This window comes from Triticum dicoccoides, chromosome 2B (genome assembly GCF_002162155.2).
Source record: "Triticum dicoccoides isolate Atlit2015 ecotype Zavitan chromosome 2B, WEW_v2.0, whole genome shotgun sequence".
NCBI lineage: Eukaryota > Viridiplantae > Streptophyta > Magnoliopsida > Poales > Poaceae > Triticum > Triticum dicoccoides.
Genome location: NC_041383.1, coordinates 784,915,917 through 784,938,437, shown reverse-complemented (window position 1 = coordinate 784,938,437; position 22,521 = coordinate 784,915,917). Strand labels below are relative to the sequence as shown.

General features: G+C 44.1%; 1 pseudogene; it reads left to right on the top strand.

The window, feature by feature from the left end:
* The first annotated feature begins 9,885 nt into the window (after positions 1-9,885).
* LOC119361428 lies at positions 9,886-22,200 on the top strand (annotated as a pseudogene).
* The last annotated feature ends 321 nt before the right edge of the window (positions 22,201-22,521 follow it).

Genomic DNA, 22,521 nt, shown 5'->3' with positions numbered 1-22,521 from the left:
AAGGCGCGTAGGGTTTGGGGAGGGGGCGCCCCACCTTGCTTGGTGGGCAAGTTTCCACCTCTCCCCCCTTGGCCGCCACCCTAGATGGGTTTTGGGGCTGCCACACCCCTAGGGGTGGGAACCCTAGAGGGGGCGCACCCCCTCCCTCTCCCCTATATATACTTGACGTCTTGGGGCTGCCATACATAAGAGTTTCCACCTCTCCTTGCGCAGCCCTACCTCTCTTTCTCCTTGTCTCTCGCGGTGCTTGGCGAAGCCCTGCTGTATTGCCACGCTCCTCCATCACCACCATGCCATTGTGCTGCTACTGGACGGAGTCTTCCTCAACCTCTCCCTCTCTCCTTGCTGGATCAAGGCATGGGAGACGTCACCGGGCTGCACGTGTGTTGAACGCGGAGGTGCCGTCCGTTCGGCACTAGGATCTCCGATGATTTGGATCACGATGAGTACGACTCCTTCAACCCCGTTCTCTTGAACGCTTCCGCTTAGCGATCTACAAGGGTATGTAGATGCACTCCCCTCTCTCTCGTTGCTAGTTTCTCCATAGATAGATCTTGGTGACTCATAGGAAAATTTTGAATTTCTGCTACGTTCCCCAACAGTGGCATCATGAGCTAGGTCTATTGCGTAGATTCTATGCACGAGTAGAACACAAAGTAGTTGTGGGCGTTGATTTTGTTCAATATGCTTACCGTTACTATTCCAATCTTGTTTCAACGGTATTGTGGGATGAAGCGGCCCGGACCGACCTTACACGTACACTTACGTGAGACAGGTTCCACCGACTGACATGCACTTGTTGTATAAGGTGGCTAGCGGGTGTCAGTCTCTCCCACTTTAGTCGGGTCGGATTCGATTAAAAGGGTCCTTATGAAGGGTAAATAGCAATTGACATATCACGTTGTGGTTTTTGCGTAGGTAAGAAACGTTCTTGCTAGAAACCCATAGCAGCCACGTAAAACATGCAAACAACAATTAGAGGACGTCTAACTTGTTTTTGCAGGGTATGCTATGTGATGTGATATGGCCAAAAGGAATGTGATGAATGATATGTGATGTATGAGATTGATCATGTTCTTGTAATAGGAATCACGACTAGCATGTCGATGAGTATGACAACCGACAGGAGCCATAGGAGTTGTCTTAATTTATTGTATGACCTGCTTGTCATTGAACAGCGCCATGTAATTACTTTACTTTATTGCTAAACCATTAGCCATAGTAGTAGAAGTAATAGTTGGCGAGAAAATTTCATGGAAACACGATGATGGAGATCATGATGATGGAGATCATGATGATGGAGATCATGGTGTCATGCCGGTGACGATGATGATCATGGAGCCCTGAAGATGGAGATCAAAAGGAGCAAAATGATATTGGCCATATCATGTCACTTTTTGATTGCATGTGATGTTTATCATGTTTATGCATCTTATTTGCTTAGAACGACGGTAGTAAATAAGATGATCCCTCATTAAAATTTCAAGAAAGTGTTCCCCCTAACTGTGCACCATTGCGAAAGTTCGTTGTTTCGAAGCACCACGTGATGATCGGGTGTGATAGATTCTAACGTTCACATACAACAGGTGTAAGCCAGATTTACACACGCGAAACACTTAGGTTGACTTGACGAGCCTAGCATGTGCAGACATGGCCTCGGAACACAAGAGACCGAAAGGTCGAGCATGAGGCATATGGTAGATACGATCAACATGAAGATGTTTACCGATGATGACTAGTCTGTCTCACGTGATGATCGGACACGGCCTAGTTGACTCGGATCATGTAATCACTTAGATGACTAGAGGGATGTCTATTTTAGTGGGAGTTCATAAGATGAACTTAATTATCTTGAACATAGTCAAAAGGTTTTTGCAAATTATGTCGTAGCTCGCGCTTTAGTTCTACTGTTTTAGATATGTTCCTAGAGAAAATATAGTTGAAAGTTGACAGTAGCAATTATGCGGACAGTAGAAGGCTTATGTCCTTAATGCACCGCTCGGTGTGCTGGACCTCGAACGTGGTATGTGGATGTTGCGAACATCTGACATACACGTTTTGATGACTACATGATAGTTCGATAATGTTAAATGGTTTAGAATTGAGGCACCGAAGACATTTTTGAAATGTCGCAGAACATATGAGATGTTTCGAGGGCTGAAATTGGGATTTCAGGCTCGTGCCCACGTCAAGAGGTATAAGACCTCCGATGATTTTCTTAGCCTGTAAACTAAGGGAGAAAATCTCAATCGTTGAGCTTGTGCTCAGATTGTCCGAGTACAACAATCACTTGAATCGAGTGGGAGTTAATCTTCCAGATGAGATAGTGATGTTTCTCCAAAGACATTGCCACCAAGCTACTAGAGCTTCATGATGAACTATAACATATCAGGGATACATATGATGATCCTTGAAGTATTCGCGATGTTTGACACCGCAAAAGTAGAATTCAAGTAGGAGCATCAATTGTTGATGGTTAGTAAAACCACTAGTTTCAAGAAGGGCAAGGGCAAGAAGGGATACTTCATGAAACGGCAAAACGGTTGCTACTCTAGTGAAAACCCAAGGTTGAACCCAAACCCGAGACTAAGTGCTTCTGTAATGAGAGGAACGGACACTAAAGCAGAACCACCCTAGATACTTGGTAGATGAGAAGGCTGGCAAGGTCGATAGAAGTATATTGGATATACATTATGTTAATGTGTACTTTATTAGTACTCCTAGTAGCACCAGGGTATTAGATACCGGTTCGGTTGCTAAGTGTTAGTAACTCGAAATAAAAGCTTCAAAATAAAAGGAGACTAGCTAAAGGTGAGCTAACGATATGTGTTGGAAGTGTTTCCAAGGTTGATATGATCAAGCATCGCACGCTCCCTCTACCATCGAGATTGGTGTTAAACCTAAATAATTGTTATTTGGTGTTTGCGTTGAGCATAGACATGATTGGATTATGTCTATCGCAATACGGTTATTCATGTAAGGAGAATAACGGTTACTCTATTTATTTGAATAATACCTTCAATGGTCTTGCACCTAAAAGAATGGTTCATTGAATCTCGATCGTAGTGATACACATTTTCATGCCAAAAGATATAAGATAGTAATGATAGTACCACTTACTTGTGGCACTGCCATGTAAGTCATATTGGTATAAAACGCATGAAGAAGCTCCATGTTGATGGATCTTTGGACTCACTCGTTTTTGAAAAGTTTGAGACATGTGAGCCATGTCTATTGGTGTATACGCATGAAGAAACTCCATGCAGATGGATCGTTTGGACTCACTTGATTTTGAATCGCTTGAGAAATGCAAATCATACAACATGGGCAAGATGACTGAAAAGCCTCGTTTTCAGTAAAATGGAACAAGATAGCAACTTGTTAGAAGTAACACATTTTGATGTGTGCAGTCCAATGAGTGCTGAGGCATGCAGTGAATATCGTTATGTTCTTACTTCACGGATGATTTAAGTAGATACTGAGTATATTTACTTGATGAAACACAAGTCTGAATTATTGAATGGTTCAATTAATTTTAGAGTGAAGTTGAAGATCATCGTGACAAGAGGATAAAATGTCTATGATATGATCATAGAGATGAGTATCTGAGTTACGAGCTTTGGCACGCAATTAACACATTGTGGAAATTGTTTCACAATTAATACTGCCTGGAACACTATAATGTGATGGTGTGTCCGAACATCATATTTGCACCCTATTGGATATAATGCGTACCATGATGTATCTTATCGAATTACCACTATCGTTCATGGGTTAGGCATTAGAGACAACCGCACTCACTTTAATAGGGCACCACGTAATTCCGTTGAGATGACACCGTTTGAACTATGGTTTGGAGAAACCTAAGTTGTCGTTTCTTAAAAGTTTGGGGCTGCGACGCTTATGTGAAAAGTTTTAGGTTGATGAGCTCGAACCCAAAGCGGATAAAAATGCATCTTCATAGGACACCCAAAACAGTTGGGTATACCTCCTATCTCAGATCCGGAATCAAAAGTAATTGTTTCTAGAAACGGGTCCTTTCTCGAGGAAAAGTTTCTCTCGAAAGAATTGAGTGGGAGGATGGTGGAGACTTGATGAGGTTATTGAACCATCACTTCAACCAGTGTGTAGCAGGGCACAGAAAGTTGTTCATGTGGCACCTACACCAATTGAAGTGGAAGCTGATGATAGTGATCATGATGCTTCGGATCAAGTCACTACCGGACCTCGTAGGTCGACAAGGACGCGTACTACTTCAGAGTGGTACGCAATCCTGTCGTAGAGGTCATGTTGCTAGACAACAATGAACCTACGAGCTATGGAGAAGTGATGGTGGGCCCGGATTCCGACGAATGGCTCGAGGCCATAAAATCCGAGAGATGATCCATGACTTTGGAAGAAATACTTGATGGTCGTAAGGCCGTTGGGTACATATGGATTTTAAAAGGAAGACACACAATGATGGTAAGTATCACCATTAAGAAAGCTCGACTTGTCGTTAAGATGTTTTCTGACAAGTTCAAGGAGTTGACTATGATGAGACTTTCTCACTCGTAGCGATGCTAAGAGTCTGTTGGGATTATATTAGCAATTACTGCATGATTTATGAAATCTTGTAGATAGGATGTCAAATCATTGTTTCCTCGACGATATCCTTGAGGAAAGGTTGTATGTGATACAACCAGAAGGTTTTGTCAATCCTGAAGAACTCTAACAAATATGCAAAGCTCCAGCAATCCTTCTAAGGACTGGAGTAAGCATCTCGGAGTTGGAATGTACGCTTTGATGAGATGATCAAAGATTTTGGGTTTATACAAAGTTTATGAGAAACTTGTATTTCCAAAGAAGTGAGTGGGAGCACTATAGAATTTCTGATGAGTATATGTTGTTGACATATTGTTGATCAGAAATGATGTAGAATTTCTAGAAAGTATATAGGGTTATTTGAAAAGTGTTTTTCATTGGAAAACCTGGATTAGGCTACTTGAACAATAAGCATCAAGATCTATAAGATAGATCAAAATGCTTAATAATACTTTCAAATGAGCACATACCTTGACATGATCTTGAAGGTGTTCAAGATGGATCAGTCAAGGAAGGAGTTCTTGCCTGAGTTGTAAGGTATGAAGTTAAGAGTTAAAGCTCGACCATGGAAGAAGAGAGAGAAAGGACGAAGGTCGTCCCCTATGCTTCAAACGTAGGCTCTATAGTATGCTATGCTGTGTACTGCACCGGAAGTGTGCCTTGCCATGAGTCAGTCAAGGGGTACAAGAATAATCCAGGAGTGGATCATTGGACAGCAGTCAAAATTGTCCTTGGAGTAAATAAGGACATGTTTCTCGATTACGGAGGTAATAAAGAGTTTGGCGTAAAGGGTTACGTCGATGCAAGCTTTAACACCTATCCGAATGACTCTGAGTAGCAAACCGGATACGTATAGTGGAGCGACCATTTGGAATAGCTCCAAGTGGAGCGTGGAAGCAGCATTTACAATATTACCTAGAGAATTTGTGAAGTACATACAGATCTGAATGTTGCAGACTCGTTTACTAAAAACCTCTCTCACAAGCAAAACATGATCAAACCCCAGAACTCATTGAGTCCTAATCACATGATGATGTGAACTAGTTTAGTGACACTAGTAAACTCTTTGGATGTTGGTCACATGGCGATGTGACCTGTGAGTGTTGATCACATGGCGATGTGAACTAGATTATTGACTCTAGTGCAAGTGGGAGACTGTTGGAAATATGCCCTAGAGGCAATAATAAATTGGTTATTATTATTATATTTCCTTGTTCATGATAATCGTTTATTATCCATGCTATAATTGTATTGATAGGAAGCTCAGATACATGTGTGGGTACATAGACAACACCATGTCCCTAGTAAGCCTCTAGTTGACTAGCTCGTTGATCAATAGATGGTTACGGTTTCCTGACCATGGACATTGGATGTCATTGATAACGGGATCACATCATTGGGAGAATGATGTGATTGACAAGACCCAATCCTAAGCCTAGCACAAAGATCGTGTAGTTCGTATGCTAAAGCTTTTCTAATGTCAAGTATCATTTCCTTAGACCATGAGATTGTGCAACTCCCGGATGCCGTAGGAATGCTTTGGGTGTACCAAATGTCACAATGTAACTAGGTGGCTATAAAGGTGCACTACGGGTATCTCCGAAAGTGTCTGTTGGGTTGGCACGAATCGAGACTGGGATTTGTCACTCCGGTTAACGAGAGGTATCTCTGGGCCCACTCGGTAGGACATCATCATGATGTGCACAATGTGACCAAGGGGTTGATCACAGGATGATGTGTTACGGAACGAGTAAAGAGACTTGCTGGTAACGAGATTGAACAAGGTATCGGCATACCGATGATCGAATCTCGGGCAGGTACAATACCGCTAGACAAAGGGAATTGTATACGGGATTGATTGAGTCCTTGACATCGTGGTTCATCCGATGAGATCATCGTGGAACATGTGGGAGCCAACATGGGTATCCAGATCCCGCTGTTGGTTATTGACCGGAGAACGTCTCGGTCATGTCCGCATGGTTCCCGAACCCGTAGGGTCTACACACTTAAGGTTCGATGACGCTAGGGTTATAGGGAATAGATATACGTGGTTACCGAATGTTGTTCGGAGTCCCGGATGAGATTCCGGACATCACGAGAAGTTCCGGAATGGTCCGGAGGTAAAGATTTATATATGGGAAGTCCTGTTTTGGTCACCGGAAACGTTTCGGGTGTTATCGGTAATGTACCGGGACCACCGGGAGGGTCCCGGGGGTCCACCAATTGGGGCCACCGGCCCCAGAGGGCTGCATGGTCCAAGTGTGGGAGGGGACCAGCCCCAGGTGGGCTGGTGCGCCCCCCCCCCCCACATGGGCCCAAGGCGCGTAGGGTTTGGGGAGGGGGCGCCCCACCTTGCTTGGGGGGCAAGTTTCCCCCTCTCCCCCCTTGGCCGCCACCCTAGATGGGTTTTGGGGCTGCCGCACCCCTAGGGTGGGAACCCTAGAGGGGGCGCACCCCCTCCCTCTCCCCTATATATACTTGAGGTCTTGGGGTTGCCATACATAAGAGTTTCCACCTCTCCTGGCGCAGCCCTACCTCTCTTTCTCCTTGTCTCTCGCGGTGCTTGGCGAAGCCCTGCTGGATTGCCACGCTCCTCCATCACCACCATGCCATTGTGCTGCTGCTGGACGGAGTCTTCCTCAACCTCTCCCTCTCTCCTTGCTGGATCAAGGCATGGGAGACGTCACCGGGCTGCATGTGTGTTGAACGCGGAGGTGCCGTCCGTTCGGCACTAGGATCTCCGATGATTTGGATCACGATGAGTACGACTCCTTCAACCCCGTTCTCTTGAACGCTTCCGCTTAGCGATCTACAAGGGTATGTAGATGCACTCCCCTCTCTCTCGTTGCTAGTTTCTCCATAGATAGATCTTGGTGACTCGTAGAAAAATTTTGAATTTCTGCTACGTTCCCCAACAGTAGAGAAATAAACTCAAGCAATATGATGAAAAACCCATCTTTTTATCCTCGATGGCAACAATTTAATACATGTCTCGCTACCCCTATTTTATCACTGGGTGAAATCACGTAAGATTGAACCCAAAGCTAAGCACTCTCCATTGCAAAAAAAAAACCAATCTAGTTGGCCAAACCAAACCGATAAGTCGAAGAGAAATACAAAGATATCAAATCATGCATAAAAGAATTCAGAGAAGATTCAAATAATATTCATAGATAAGCTGATCATAAATCCACAATTCATCGGATCTCGACAAACACACCGCAAAAGAAGATTACATCAGATAGACCTCCAAGAATATCGAGGAGAACATGGTATTGAGAATCAAAAAGAGAGAAGAAGCCATCTAGATGCTAGCTATGGACCCGTAGGTCTGTTCTAAACTACTCATGCTTCATCGGAAGGGCAATAGAGTTGACATAGATGCCCTCCGTGATCGAAACCCCTTCCGGCAGGATGCCGGAAAAGGCCCCAAGATGGGATCTCATGAGAACAGAAGGTTGCGGCGGTGGAAAAGTGTTTTTGTGGATGCATTTGAGGGTTTTGTAATATATGTGAATATATAGGAGGAAGAGCTAGGTCGGGAGGTCACCGAGGGGCCCACAAGGTAGGCCCCCCCCCCTAGGGCGCGCCCTCCACCCTTGCCGCTGCCTTGTGTCTCTTCTGACTTGCACTCCAAGTCCCCTGGGTGTCTTCTGGTCCAAAAAAAAACATCGTGAAGTTTTATTTCATTTGGACTCTGTTTAGTATTCCTTTTCTGCGAAGCTCAAAAACAAGGAAAAACAGAAACTGGCACTGGGCTCTAGGTTAATAATTTAGTCCCAAAAATAATATAAAACAACATATTAATGCATATAAAACATCCAAAACAGATACTATAATAGCATGGAACAATCAAAATTTATAGATACGTTTGAGACGTATCAGTGAGCCTTGTTGTTGCGGAGGTGGTGCAGGCTAAAGCACCACCATTATCTCAGGAGGATTTTCTCAACAAGGTTACTTGTGCGGTCCCACGACCTCTACTTGGGACACCTACGCCTTAGCATAGCGAGAAGGATGATTGGCGACAAAGCGGGCGTCTAGAAAAGAAGAATAACGTGTGCAACATTTCGACGTCCAAGCACGTGGAGCATAGGTTGTTTGAGGCTTTTGGTGAGATCCCGAAGATGAGCAAATCGGAGGGCGCAAGCAAACTATGAAAGCATACCTGGACATGTACAAAAAACCGCTCTCACCGCAAGTGATTGAGGCGTTGAGCACTTTGGCAGGCATTGCGGGGAAGTTGAAGATGGGTCTTTCAGGATGTTTTTCGCCCGATAATGTTAGCACACGATGCTTCTAGGCTGATACAGAAGAGCCATACGATATGAATGGTTTCTCTTCAGCGAACGTGGTCAATTTGGTTGCACTTGAGAACGTGGTCAATTTGGTTGCACTTGAGCCACGCGTAATTGCTTTGGGCCGTGGCACTCTGGTCTCTAGCTCTAAGGATGTTCCTTGATGTTGCATTTGTCTTGTCCTTATCCCCAAGCTCTAGGGATTTTTTTCTTCTTTTTTGGGCTTTTATTTGGTTTTTATTAATTAACCAAGAATGTTAAGTTTTTGGGTCCGTTTTTTCTTATAAACTAGACCATCTCTCTTGTCTTAATGAAATGCAGAAACTCTTTGCCCTCCGCGATGAGGTCTCTCAAAAAACAAAACTCCAGATCGATTCCTCTATGGACCCATGCATTCTCCCTTGGACAACCTGGTTCGCCCCGGCGTTCAGTGCCGAGGGCACCCAGAGGCAATTCTTCTCGCCTGTGTCTTCTGTCGATTGATTGTTCCTCTGCCGAAGCGATGAGCACGGTCGCCGTGATTCTTTGTTCCTGTCTTGCCATGAATGGTGGCCTTCCGTCGCTGTGTGTGTAACTGCCTGGATGGCCTTTCTGTCTCGACAGAAGGCAACATGTTGATAACTTACTATCAAGAAATCTTTGCGAGAGTGAATGAACCGTATCCTTTACCGATCATGATTTGTACTGTACAATGAACACCCTGTGGGAACGTATATCCAACCGACACAAACACTTTGGATAGACGGGAGGGAAGAGACAGGCAAGATGGAGATTATCCACAGAATTATTTACACATTAATTATTTTCTAATAATTTGGTACACAATAAATATCGGTAGAGACACAACGTTAAATTATTTCAGCTGGCCAGCACGTGTTTGGGCTGTGGCGTAAATGTGGGCATTGTTACCCAACGGGGACGTACTACCAGCTGCCCAATCAAGGACGTCCATGCTACTAATTCGAGCCATCGCTTCCAGCCAGCTTTCTCCAGCACGGTTGCCATGGCAGCATCCACGCTAACGGACACCTTGCTCGAGTCTTCCCTCCCCATCGTTTCCGACTCTGGCGCGCTCGCATCCGTCGCCAACCGCAGCCAGCCGCGCCCTCCAACCCTCCAGCCGGCGGCGTTGACTGGACCTGGCACGAGCGCGGTGTGTGCTCTCCACGGCCCGGACACAACCATCCAAGTCCAAGGTATACCTAGTTACAGTTTTAAGACCTGATATTTTATGAACTATGAAAGTTCTAGGCGGACACAACGTTGCCGTCATCTTCTCGACCACTTCATCTACTCCGGCAACCGTGGGCAACATTCGGCACCTTCTACCCTACACCGTTTTGCGCCGCAACTCGCAACCGTCCTGGGGGAGCTCTGCTGCTCCCTCCGACATGGCATACAGTTCTTGCTAGTCTCCGTCTATGCATGCCTGGTGCTAACAACACCAACGCATGCCTTCGTCCCCGGGCTTGAAAAAACCATATGCGGTGCCTCGTCTACAACGGCTTAGACAATATCATCTTCAACATCGACACCCTTCTTGACGACTGCCTTGATTGTATCACCGTTTTCTTCTAGGGGCACCACTGTGTCTGATTGCATGGCACTTCCTTGCGCCCACGACTACCCCGACATCGGCAACCCCGACTCAAGATCGACCACGGCATTCCTCACACGTCTACCATGACCACGGCTAGACCGTCCTACGCTCTCGGCACAAAGGGTTATCACCCTGCTTGAGCAACTCCTCGGCCTGCTCTCTAGTCAACGCAACTGCAACGCGACACCGTCCATGATACTCCCGCTACGACTATTGGGGGATGTCAGCCCATCGGCTTCTCCATTCCATTTCTCTCCAGTCTGACCATCCGTGACACTGTAGTTTGCAATGCTATGTCTACGACTGCGGGGGATGTTAGATATATATTTGATAGTTAGCGATTGCACGAGATTAGACATGAGTTGTTTCCATCTTATCTCTAGGAGGCTTATTGCCCTCCAAGTCTTGTTCTCTCAAGGCTTAATTCATCACGCAATGTATTACACCAATTCTCTCCTCTCTAATCCTTTTACACTTTCCTCGCCGTCGCTACCTCCCACTCGCTCAGCCAGCTGTGTGCCCCACCCGTTTGCCCGACCGCATCGGTTGGAGCTGATATGGGCTTGAGCCAGACTTCGTAGGGCATTAGCATGGGACGGCCATGGTGTGTGCTGCTTTTGTCCATGAGCGGGACACCAACATGTCTAGGCAGGTATTCCCTCCCTTCCAAAATAGTATAAGTTTTAGAATTGTCATAAACAAACAGATCGATAGAAAAATCTACTAAGATTTACAATATCAAATATATATTATATAAAAAATATTTTATGGTGAATTTCATGAAACAAATTTGGTGTTCTAGATGTTGATATGTTTTTATATACACTTGGTAAACTTATTTAAGTTTGACTTAGGACATATCTGGAATTTCAGTTAGTTCGAAACAGAGGGAGTATTGCATAGTTTAAAAGTGGTTATTCTATCAAATTCGAAAGTACTATGCATACTTTGTTTGTCACAAATTTTATGTTTTCTTGCTTGAAAGACGGTGGATTTCAGCTCTTGAGAAGTTAATCCTCACATTTCAAAATCTCGCCCATTCTCGGAAGCTCATCTCGATCGCCTAAATAAAGTGGGAACGTTTATTGCCAAATCTGCAAGCTAAATATACTGTGGAAAGTTCATTGCTTTCTTGTGCTCATATTTATGACAACAATTACTTTAATGCTTATGCCAATGAAAAATTTATACCTTTGTTGCACGTATACTGAATGTATCCATGCAGTAGACGCGTCCTTCATGGGATACACACTCTTATCTATGTTCATGCTCCACAACGAACTATTTATTTAGTAGGTGCAACTATATGGGCCTCACATGAGGTTTTGGTACGAATTTATAGATTGACGAGGTAATACTTGGGGGGAGGTGGTGACATGTGTTACTTATAGCATGGGCAATGCTATTTTTATGTAATATGTTTACTTAAATCCTACATAGTAGTTCACTTGGGCGGCGGTATTAGCACGTTTTTCTCTAGGCATTTATTCCTTCTCTCACGGTACATAAGCTTTAAGTAAAACTCTTGTGTGGGAATAGGAATTCTATTCTAATATTGTGATTGAAATTGCCGCACAGGAAGCAGGTGGAAACCGATTGTGTGTGTTGTCCTTGTGGAGCTCTTTAAACAGGAAATATACTGCTAGGCAAGGTAGTAGTTGATGGGGGCATGTTTGTATTCTCATTGCTGTGTTATAGAAGCATTCTAGGTGCCTTTATCATCTTGCCATTTGCCCTACTCCTCGAAAGGTGAGGAATTTTGTTAAGTAATCTATTATTTTCATGGAAAGTAATATTATATGTTTTAACCATTGACTTAGAATATGCATGACAAATATGCAGTGGGAAGTGGAAAGAATTGGATAAGCATGCTCTTGGGTGGCTCTTTGTCAATGGTTTTGTCGGGTACATACATCGATGAACAACCTTATATATCTTTGCACTAACATAAAATAATTAGTTTTGTAATTTTGCTCCTCTAAACTCTATGTTTTGGTCAATGCTTATATATGTGCATTTTGACCTATCTTCCCATCAAAATCAATTAGCCAATTTGGAGATGTGGTTATATGTTGGTCTGGTGATGACAAAGCATGCATTGGCCAACTAATTCAATCAACACCTTGGCTCCATGTCAAAACTTTAACTGAACCCGACTGATTCTCCAACCCCCCATATGCTAACATTTTTTTTTCAAATCCTCCTCAAAATAAATAGAAAACTTGCCTACCATATATCATGCCTTTTGTTTCTTCATAAACACAAAATAAATTAACAGGTTAGGATGCACAACTACAGTTTTAATCAATTTCGTAGCTCATTATATTAATAAAACGTTAAGTGCGATATAGTTACTTTTATTTGAGTATATGATTAACGAATCAGGTATATTGATATTGATAATGATATCCTTACTTCATATAGATACTCGTTGCCTATGGCCTTGTACTACAATGGGCTACATGACACAACTGCCTCCTATGGTGTGATCTTCTCAAGTTTGACTCCGCTCTTCACTTTTGTCCTATCAATATTCCTTGGGTAAACAATCCTTTCCTCCAACTTAGAACACCCAACTCCTTTCTTCCAATGTAGAACACTACAACTAGGGGGTGCTACCACAACCTCCTGCTTTCCTCGATGTAATTAGTTACAGTTACTAGTAACTTCGTCCCTAGGAGTAAACAACTTCTTAATTAATAGAGATTTAGAAAAATACAAATCTCAAGATATATTTTGCAGCATGGAGAACTTGCACCTCAAATCCAAGGAGGGCAGTGCGAAGGTGGTGTTGGGGAACGTAGCAGAAATTCAAAATTTTCCTACGTGTCACCAAGATCTATCTATGGAGAAACTAGCAACGAGGGGAAGGAGAGTGCATCTACATACCCTTGTAGATCGCTAAGCGGAAGCGTTCAAGAGAACGGGGTTGAAGGAGTCGTACTCGTTGTGATCCAAATCACCGGAGATCCTAGTGCCGAACGGACGGCACCTCCGCGTTCAACACACGTACAGCCCGGTGACGTCTCCCATGCCTTGATCCAGCAAGGTGAGAGGGAGAGGTTGAGGAAGACTCCATCCAGCAGCAGCACAACGGCATGGTGGTGATGGAGGAGCGTGGCAATCCTGCAGGGCTTCGCCAAGCACCGCGGGAGAGGAGGAGTAAGAGAGGTAGGGCTGCGCCAATAGAGGAAGAAACTCATGTGTTGGGCAGCCCCCAGACCTCAAGTATTTATAGGGGGAGGGGAGGGGGCTGCGCCCCCTCTAGGTGGCGGCAGCCCCCAGATGCCATCTGGTGGCGGCCAGAAGGGGGAGAGGGGGGAGGCGCACCTAGGGTGGGCCTTAGGGCCCATCTGCCCTAGGGTTTGCCCCCTTCCCCACTTCCCCGTGCCTTGGGCCCCTTGTGGGGGGCGCACCAGCCCACATGGGGCTGGTCCCCTCCCACACTTGGCCCATGCAGCCCTCCGGGGTTGGTGGACCCACTTGGTAGACCCCCGGGACCCTCACAGTGGTCCCGGTACGTTACCGAAAAAACCCGAAACTTTTCCGGTGACCAAAACAGGACTTCCCATATATAAATCTTTACCTCCGGACCATTCCGGAACTCCTCGTGACGTCCGGGATCCCATCCGGGACTCCGAACAACATTCGGTAACCACATACAAACTTCCTTTATAACCCTAGCGTCATCGAACCTTAAGTGTGTAGACCCTACGGGTTCGGGAACCATGCAGACATGACCGAGACGTTCTCCGGTCAATAACCAACAGCGGGATCTGGATACCCGTGTTGTCTCCCACATGTTCCACGATGATCTCATCGAATGAAACACGATGTCAAGGACTCAATCGATCCCGTATACAATTCCCTTTGTCTAGCGGTATTGTACTTGCCCGAGATTCGATCGTCGGTATCCCGATACCTTGTTCAATCTCGTTACCAGCAAGTCTCTTTACTCATTCCGTAACACATCATCCCGTGATCAACCCCTTGGTCACATTGTGCACATTATGACGATGTCCTACCGAGTGGGCCCAGAGATAACTCTCCGTTTACACGGAGTGATAAATCCCAGTCTCGATTCGTGCCAACCCAACAGACACTTTCGGAGACACCTGTAGTGCACCTTTATAGCCACCCAGTTACGTTGTGACGTTTGGTACACCCAAAGCATTCCTACGGCATCCGGGAGTTGCACAATCTCATGGTCTAAGGAAATGATACTTGACATTAGAAAAGCTTTAGCATACGAACTACGATCTTTGTGCTAGGCTTAGGATTGGGTATTGTCCATCACATCATTCTTCAAATGATGTGATCCCGTTATCAACGACATCCAATGTCCATGGTCAGGAAACCGTAACCATCTGTTGATCAACGAGCTAGTCAACTAGAGGCTTACTAGGGACATGGTGTTGTTTATGTACCCACACATGTATCTGAGTTTCCTATCAATACAATTATAGCTTGGGTAATAAACGATTATCATGAACACGGAAATATAATAATAATAACTAATTTATCATTGCCTCTAGGGCATATTTCCAACAGTCTCCCACTTGCACTAGAGTCAACAATCTAGTTCACATCGCCATGTGATTAGAACAGACAGGTCACATCGCCATGTGACCAACATCCAAAGAGTTTACTAGTGTCTAAACTAGTTCACATCACCATGTGATTAAGTCTCAATGTGTTCTGGGGTTTGATCATGTTTTGCTTGTGAGAGAGGTTTTAGTCAACGATTCTGCAACATTCAGATCCGTATGTACTTCACAATTCTCTATGTCATATTGTAAATGCTGCTTCCACGCTCCACTTGAAGCTATTCCAAATGGTTGCTTCACTATATGTATCCGGTTTGCTACTCAGAGTCATTCGGATAGGTGTTAAAGCTTGCATCGACGTAACCCTTTACGCCGAACTCTTTATCACCTCCATAATCGAGAAACATTTCCTTATTCTTCTAAGGATAATTTTGACCGATGTCCAATGATCCGTTGTTGGATCATTCTTGTACCCCTTGACTGACTCATGGCAAGGCACACTTCCGGTGCGGTACACAGCATAGCATACTATAGAGCGTACGTCTGAAGCATAGGGGACGGCCTTCGTCCTTTGTCTCTCTTCTGCCGTGGTCGAGCTTTAACTCTTAACTTCATACCTTACAACTCAGGCAAGAACTCCTTATTTGGCTGATCCATCTTGAACACCTTCAAGATCATGTCAAGGTATGTGCTCGTTTGAAAGTACCATTTAGCGTTTTTGATCTATCCTCATAGATCTTGATGCTCAATGTTCAAGTAGCTTAATCCAGGTTTTCTATTGAAAAACACCTTTCAAATAACCCTATATGCTTTCTAGAAATTCTACATCATTTCTGATCAACAATATGTCAACAACATATACTCATCAGAAATTCCATAGTGCTCCCACTCACTTCTTTGGAAATACAAGTTTCTCACAAACTTTTTATAAACCCAAAATCTTTGATCATCTCATCAAAGCGTACATTCCAACTCCGAGATGCTTACTCCAGTCCTTAGAAGGATTGCTGGAGCTTTGCATATTTGTTAGCGTCTTTCAGGATTGTCAAAGACCTTCTGGTTGTGTCACATCCAACCTTTCCTCAAGAAAACTGTCAAGGAAACAATGTCTTGACATCCTATATGCAAGATTTCATAAATAATGCAGTAACTGCTAATCCAATTCCAACAGACTCTTAGCATCGCTACGAGTGAGAAAGCCTTACCGTAGTCAACTCCTTGAACTTGTCGGAAAACATCTTAACGGCAAGTAGAGCTTTCTTAATGGTGATTCTTACCATCATTGTCTGTCTTCCTTTTAAAATCCATCTGTACCCAATGGCCTTACGACCATCAAGTATTTCTTCCAAAGTCATGGATCCTTTCTCGGATTTTTATGACCTCGAGCCATTCGTCGGAATCCGGGCCCACCATCGCTTCTCCATAGCTCATAGGTTCATTGTTGTCTAGCAACATGACCTCTAAGACAGGATTGTGTACCACTCTGAAGTAGTACGCATCCTTGTCACCCTACGAGGTACGGTAGTGACTTGATCCGAAACTTCATGATCACTATCATAAGCTTCTACTTCAATTGGTGTAGGCATCACGGGAACAACTTCCTGTGTCCTGCTACACACTAGTTGAAGTGATGGTTCAATAACCTCATCAAGTCTCCACCATCCTCCCACTCAATTCTCGAGACAAACCTTTCCTCGAGAAAGGACCCGATTCAACAAACAATCCATATTGCTTTCGGATCTGAATTAGGAGGTATACCCAACTGTTTTGGGTGTCCTATGAAGATGTATTTTATCTGCTTTGGGTTCGAGCTTATCAACCTGAAACTTTTCCACATAAGCGTCGCAGCCCCAAACTTTGAAGAAACAACAACTTAGGTTTCTCCAAACCATAGTTCGGTGTCGTCTCAACGGAATTACGTGGTGCCCTATTAAAGTGAGTGTTCTTGTCTCTAATGCCTAACCCATGAACGATAGTGGTAATTCGATAAGAGACATCATGGTACGCACCATATCCAATAGGGTGTAACTATGATGTTCGGACACACCATCACACTATGGTGTTCCAGGCGGTATTAATTGTGAAACAATTTCCACAATGTCTTAATTGTGTGCCAAAGCTCGTAACTCAGATACTCATCTCTATGATCATATGATAGACATTTTATCCTCTTGTCACAATGACCTTCAACTTCACTCTAAAATTACTTGAACCCTTCAATAATTCAGACTTGTGTTTCATCAAGTAAATATACAGTATCTACTTAAATCATCTGTGAAGTAAAACATAACGATATTCACTGCATGCCTCAACACTCATTGGAATTCACACATCAAAGTGTGTTACTTCCAACAACTTGCTATCTTGTTCCATCTTACTGAAACCGAGGCTTTTCAGTCATCTTGCCTATGTGGCATGATTTGCATATCTCAAGTGATTCAAAATCAAGTGAGTCCAAACGATCCATCTGCATGGAGTTTCTTCATGCGTATACACCAATAGACATGGTTTGCATGTCTCAAACTTTTCAAAAACGAGTGAGTCCAAAGATCCATCAACATGGAGCTTCTTCATGCGTTTTACACCAATATGACTTACATGGCAGTGCCACAAGTAAGTGGTACTTATCATTACTATCTTATATCCTTTTTGGCATGAAAATGTGTATCACTACGATCGAGATTCAATAAACCATTCCTTTCAGGTGCTAGACCATTGAAGGTATTATTCAAATAAACAGAGTAACCATTATTCTCCTTAAATGAATAACTGTATTGCGACAGACATAATCCAATCATGTCTATGTTCAACGCAAACACCAAATAACAATTATTTAGGTTTAACACTGATCTCGATGGTAGAGGGAGCGTGCGATGCTTGATCACATCAACCTTGGAAACACTTCCAACACGTATCGTCAGCTCACCTTTAGCTAGTCTCTGTTTATTCCGTAGCTTTTATTTCGAGTTACTAACACTTAGCAACCGAACCGGTATCTAATACCCTGGTGCTACTAGGAGTACTAGTAAAGTACACATTAACATAATGTATATCCAATATACTTCTATCGACCTTGCCAGCCTTCTTATCTACCAAGTATCTAGGGTAATTCTGCTCCAGTGGCTGTTCCCCTTATTACAGAAGCACTTAGACTCGGGTTTGGATTCAACCTTGGGTTTCTTCACTGGAGCAGCAACTGATTTGCCGTTTCATGAAGTGTCCCTTCTTGCCCTTACCCTTTTGAAACTAGTTGTTTCACCAACCATCAACAATTGATGCTCCTTCTTGATTTCTACTTTCGCGGTGTCAAACATCGTGAATACCTCAAGGATCATCATATCTATCCCTGATATGTTATAGTTCATCACAAAGCTCTAGCAGCTTGGTGGCAATGACTTTGGAGAAACATCACTATCTCATCTGGAAGATCAACTCCCACTCAATTAAAGTGATTGTTGTACTCAGACAATCTCAGCACAAGCTCAACGATTGAGCTTTTCTCCCTTAGTTTGTAGGCTAAGAAAATCGTCGAAGGTCTCATGCCTCTTGACGTGGGCACGAGCCTGAAATCCCAATTTCATCCCTCGAAACATCTCATATGTTCCGCGAAGTTTCGAAAACGTCTTTGGTGCCTCAACTCTAAACCGTTTAACTGAACTATCACGTAGTTATCAAAACGTGTATGTCCGATGTTCGCAACATCCACAGACGACGTTTGGGGTTCTGCACACTAAGCGGTGCATTAAGGACATAAGCTTTCTACTGTCCGCATAATCGTTACTGTCAACTTTCAACTATATTTTCTCTAGGAACATATCTAAACAGTGGAACTAAAACGCGAGCTATGACATAATTTGCAAAGGGCTTTTGACTATGTTCAGGATAATTAAGTTCATCTAATGAACTCCCACTCAGATAGACATCCCTCTAGTCATCTAAGTGATTACATGATCCGAGTCAACTAGGCCGTGTCCGATCATCACGTGAGATGGACTAGTCATCATCGGTGAACATCTTCATGTTGATCGTATCTACTATACGACTCATGCTCGACCTTTTAGTCTCTTGTGTTCCGAGGCCATGTCTGTACATGCTAGGCTCGTCAAGTTAACCTAAGTGTTTCGCGTGTGTAAATCTGGCTTATACCCGTTGTATGTGAACGTAAGAATCTATCACACCCGATCATCACGTGGTGCTTCCAAATGACGAACTTTCGCAACAGTGCACAGTTAGGGGGAACACTTTCTTGAAATTTTAATGAGGGATCATCTTATTTACTACCGTCGTTCTAAGCAAATAAGATGCATAAACATGATAAACATCACATGCAATCAAATAGTGACATGATATGGCCAATATCATATTGCTCCTTTATATCTCCATCTTCGGGGCTCCATGATCATCATCGTCACCGGCATGACACCATGATCTCCATCATCATGATCTCCACCATCGTGCCTCCATGAAGTTGTCTTGCCAACTTATTATTTATACTACTATGGCTACCAGTTAGCAATCAAGTAAAGTAATTACACGGCGTTGTTCAATGACACGCAGGTCATACAATAAATTAAGACAACTCCTATGGCTCCTGCCGGTTGTCATACTCATCGACATGCAAGTGGTGAATCCTATTACAAGAACATGATCAATCTCATACATCACATATCATTCATCACATTCTTCTTGGCCATATCACATCACATAGCATACCCTGAAAAAACAAGTTAGACATCCTCTAATTGTTGTTTGCATGTTTTACGTGGCTGCTATGGGTTTCTAGCAAGAACGTTTCTTACCTACGCAAAACCACAACCTGATATGCCAATTGCTATTTACCCTTCATAAGGACCCTTTTCATCGAATCCGTTCCGACTAAAGTTGGAGAGACTGACACCCGCTAGCCACCTTATGCACCAAGTGCATGTCAGTCGGTGGAACCTGGCTCACGTAAGTGTACGTGTAAGGTCGGTCCGGGCCGCTTCATCCCACAATACCGCCGAAACAAGATTGGACTAGTAACTGTAAGCATATTGAACAACATCGACGCCCACAACTACTTTGTGTTCTACTCGTGCAAAGAATCTACGCAATAGACCTAGCTCATGATGCCACTGTTGGGGAACATAGCAGAAATTCAAAATTTTCCTGTGTGTCACCAAGATCTATCTATGGAGAAACTAACAACGAGGGGAAGGAGAGTGCATCTACATACCCTTGTAGATCGCTAAGCTGAAGCGTTCAAGAGAACGGGGTTGAAGGAGTCGTACTCGTCGTGATCCAAATCATCAGAGATCCTAGTGCCGAACGGACGGCACCTCCGCGTTCAACACACGTACAGCCCGGTGACATCTCCCATGCCTTGATCCAGCAAGGTCAGAGGAAGAGGTTGAGGAAGACTCCATCCAGCAGCAGCACAACGGCATGGTGGTGATGGAGGAGCGTGGCAATCCTGCAGGGCTTCGCCAAGCACCGTGGGAGAGGAGGAGTCAGAGAGGTAGGGCTGCGCCAATAAAGGAAGAAACTCATGTGTTGGGCAACCCCCAGACCTCAAGTATTTATAGGGGGAGGGGAGGGGGCTGCGCCCCCTCTAGGGTTCCCTCCCCAGGGGTGGCGGCAGCCCCCAGATGCCATCTGGTGGCGGCCAGAAGGGGGAGAGGGGGGAGGCGCACCTAGGGTGGGCCTTAGGGCCCATCTGCCCTAGGGTTTGCCCCCTTCCCCACTTCCCTGCGCCTTGCGCCCCTTGTGGGGGGCGCACCAGCCCACCTGGGGCTGGTCCCCTCCCACACTTGGCCCATGCAGCCCTCTGGGGTTTGTGGCCCCACTTGGTGTACCCCCGGGACCCTCCCGGTGGTCCCGGTACGTTACCGGAAAAACCCGAAACTTTTCCAGTGACCAAAACAGGAATCTTTACCTCCGGACCATTCCGGAACTCCTCGTGACGTACGGGATCTCACCCGGGACTCCGAAAAACATTCGGTAACCACATACAAACTTCCTTTATAACCCTAGCGTCATCGAACATTAAGTGTCTAGACCCTACGGGTTCGGGAACCAGCAGACATGACCGAGACGTTCTCCGGTCAATAACCAACAGCAGGATCTGGATACCCATGTTGGCTCCCACATGTTCCACGATGATCTCATCGGATGAAACACGATGTCAAGGACTCAATCGATCCCGTATACAATTCCCTTTGTCTAGCGGTATTGTACTTGCCCGAGATTCGATCATCGGTATCCCGATACCTTGTTCAATCTCGTTACCAGCAAGTCTCCTTACTCGTTCCGTAACACATCATCCCGTGATCAACCCCTTGGTCAGATTGTGCACATTATGACGATGTCCTACCGAGTGGGCCCAGAGATACCTCGCCATTTACACGGAGTGACAAATCACAGTCTCGATTCGTGCCAACCCAACAGACACTTTCGGAGATACCTGTAGTGCACCTTTATAGCCACCCAGTTACGATGTGACGTTCGATACACCCAAAGCATTCCTACGGCATCCGGGAGTTGCACAATCTCATGGTCTAAGGAAATGATACTTGACATTAGAAAAGCTTTAGCATACGAACTACGATCTTTGTGCTAGGCTTAGGATTGGGTCTTTTCCATCACATCATTCTTCAAATAATGTGATCCCGTTATCAACGACATCCAATGTCCATGGTCAGGAAACCGTAACCATTTGTTGATGAACGAGCTAGTCAACTAGAGGCTTACTAGGGACATGGTGTTGTTTATGTACCCACACATGTATCTGAGTTTCCTATCAATACAATTATAGCATGGGTAATAAACAATTTTCATGAACACGGAAATATAATAATAATAATAACTAATTTATCATTGCGTCTAGGGCATATTTCCAACAGGTGGTTGGTGCATTGGTATGTTTTGGAGGGGCTTTGTTGATTAGCTTGTACAATGGAAAGGAACTGCATCTCTGGTCCCCAATTATAAAAGGTATCACTAAGAGTTCCAATGGAGTAGTCGGAGGACACCACCATTTTAGGGGTAACTTGCTTTTGTTGGGTGAATGCATATGCTATGCATTTTCATACCCTGTACTGGTATGTCCATTTCTGATACAATATTTTTGAACTAAGGCTTGGATCTATATTACCCCTAAGAGGCATAACATGATTTCAATTTTTTATTCTTATTTTTGACCGGTAACGACTAAAGGTTTCTAATAATGAAGGTAAAGGATAAAACCTATCTTAGTTTATCAGGCAAAAAGCAAGCAACACGAGCAAGATAGGTTTTGATTTGTAGATATAGAAGAATTTGTGACGGAAGTATCCATTAGAGATTATTTTGTGGTGTATTCAACCTTTATTATAGCTACCAAAATCAATGGGCATATCATTGTTGCAAGTTAAATGTTATCTTAGTTCAAAATTGTAAAAAACTTCTTATGAGAAATTCCTATATTGTTCGAGATCCAATTGCTTCATGACATTGAATATTAAAAACATGTGTT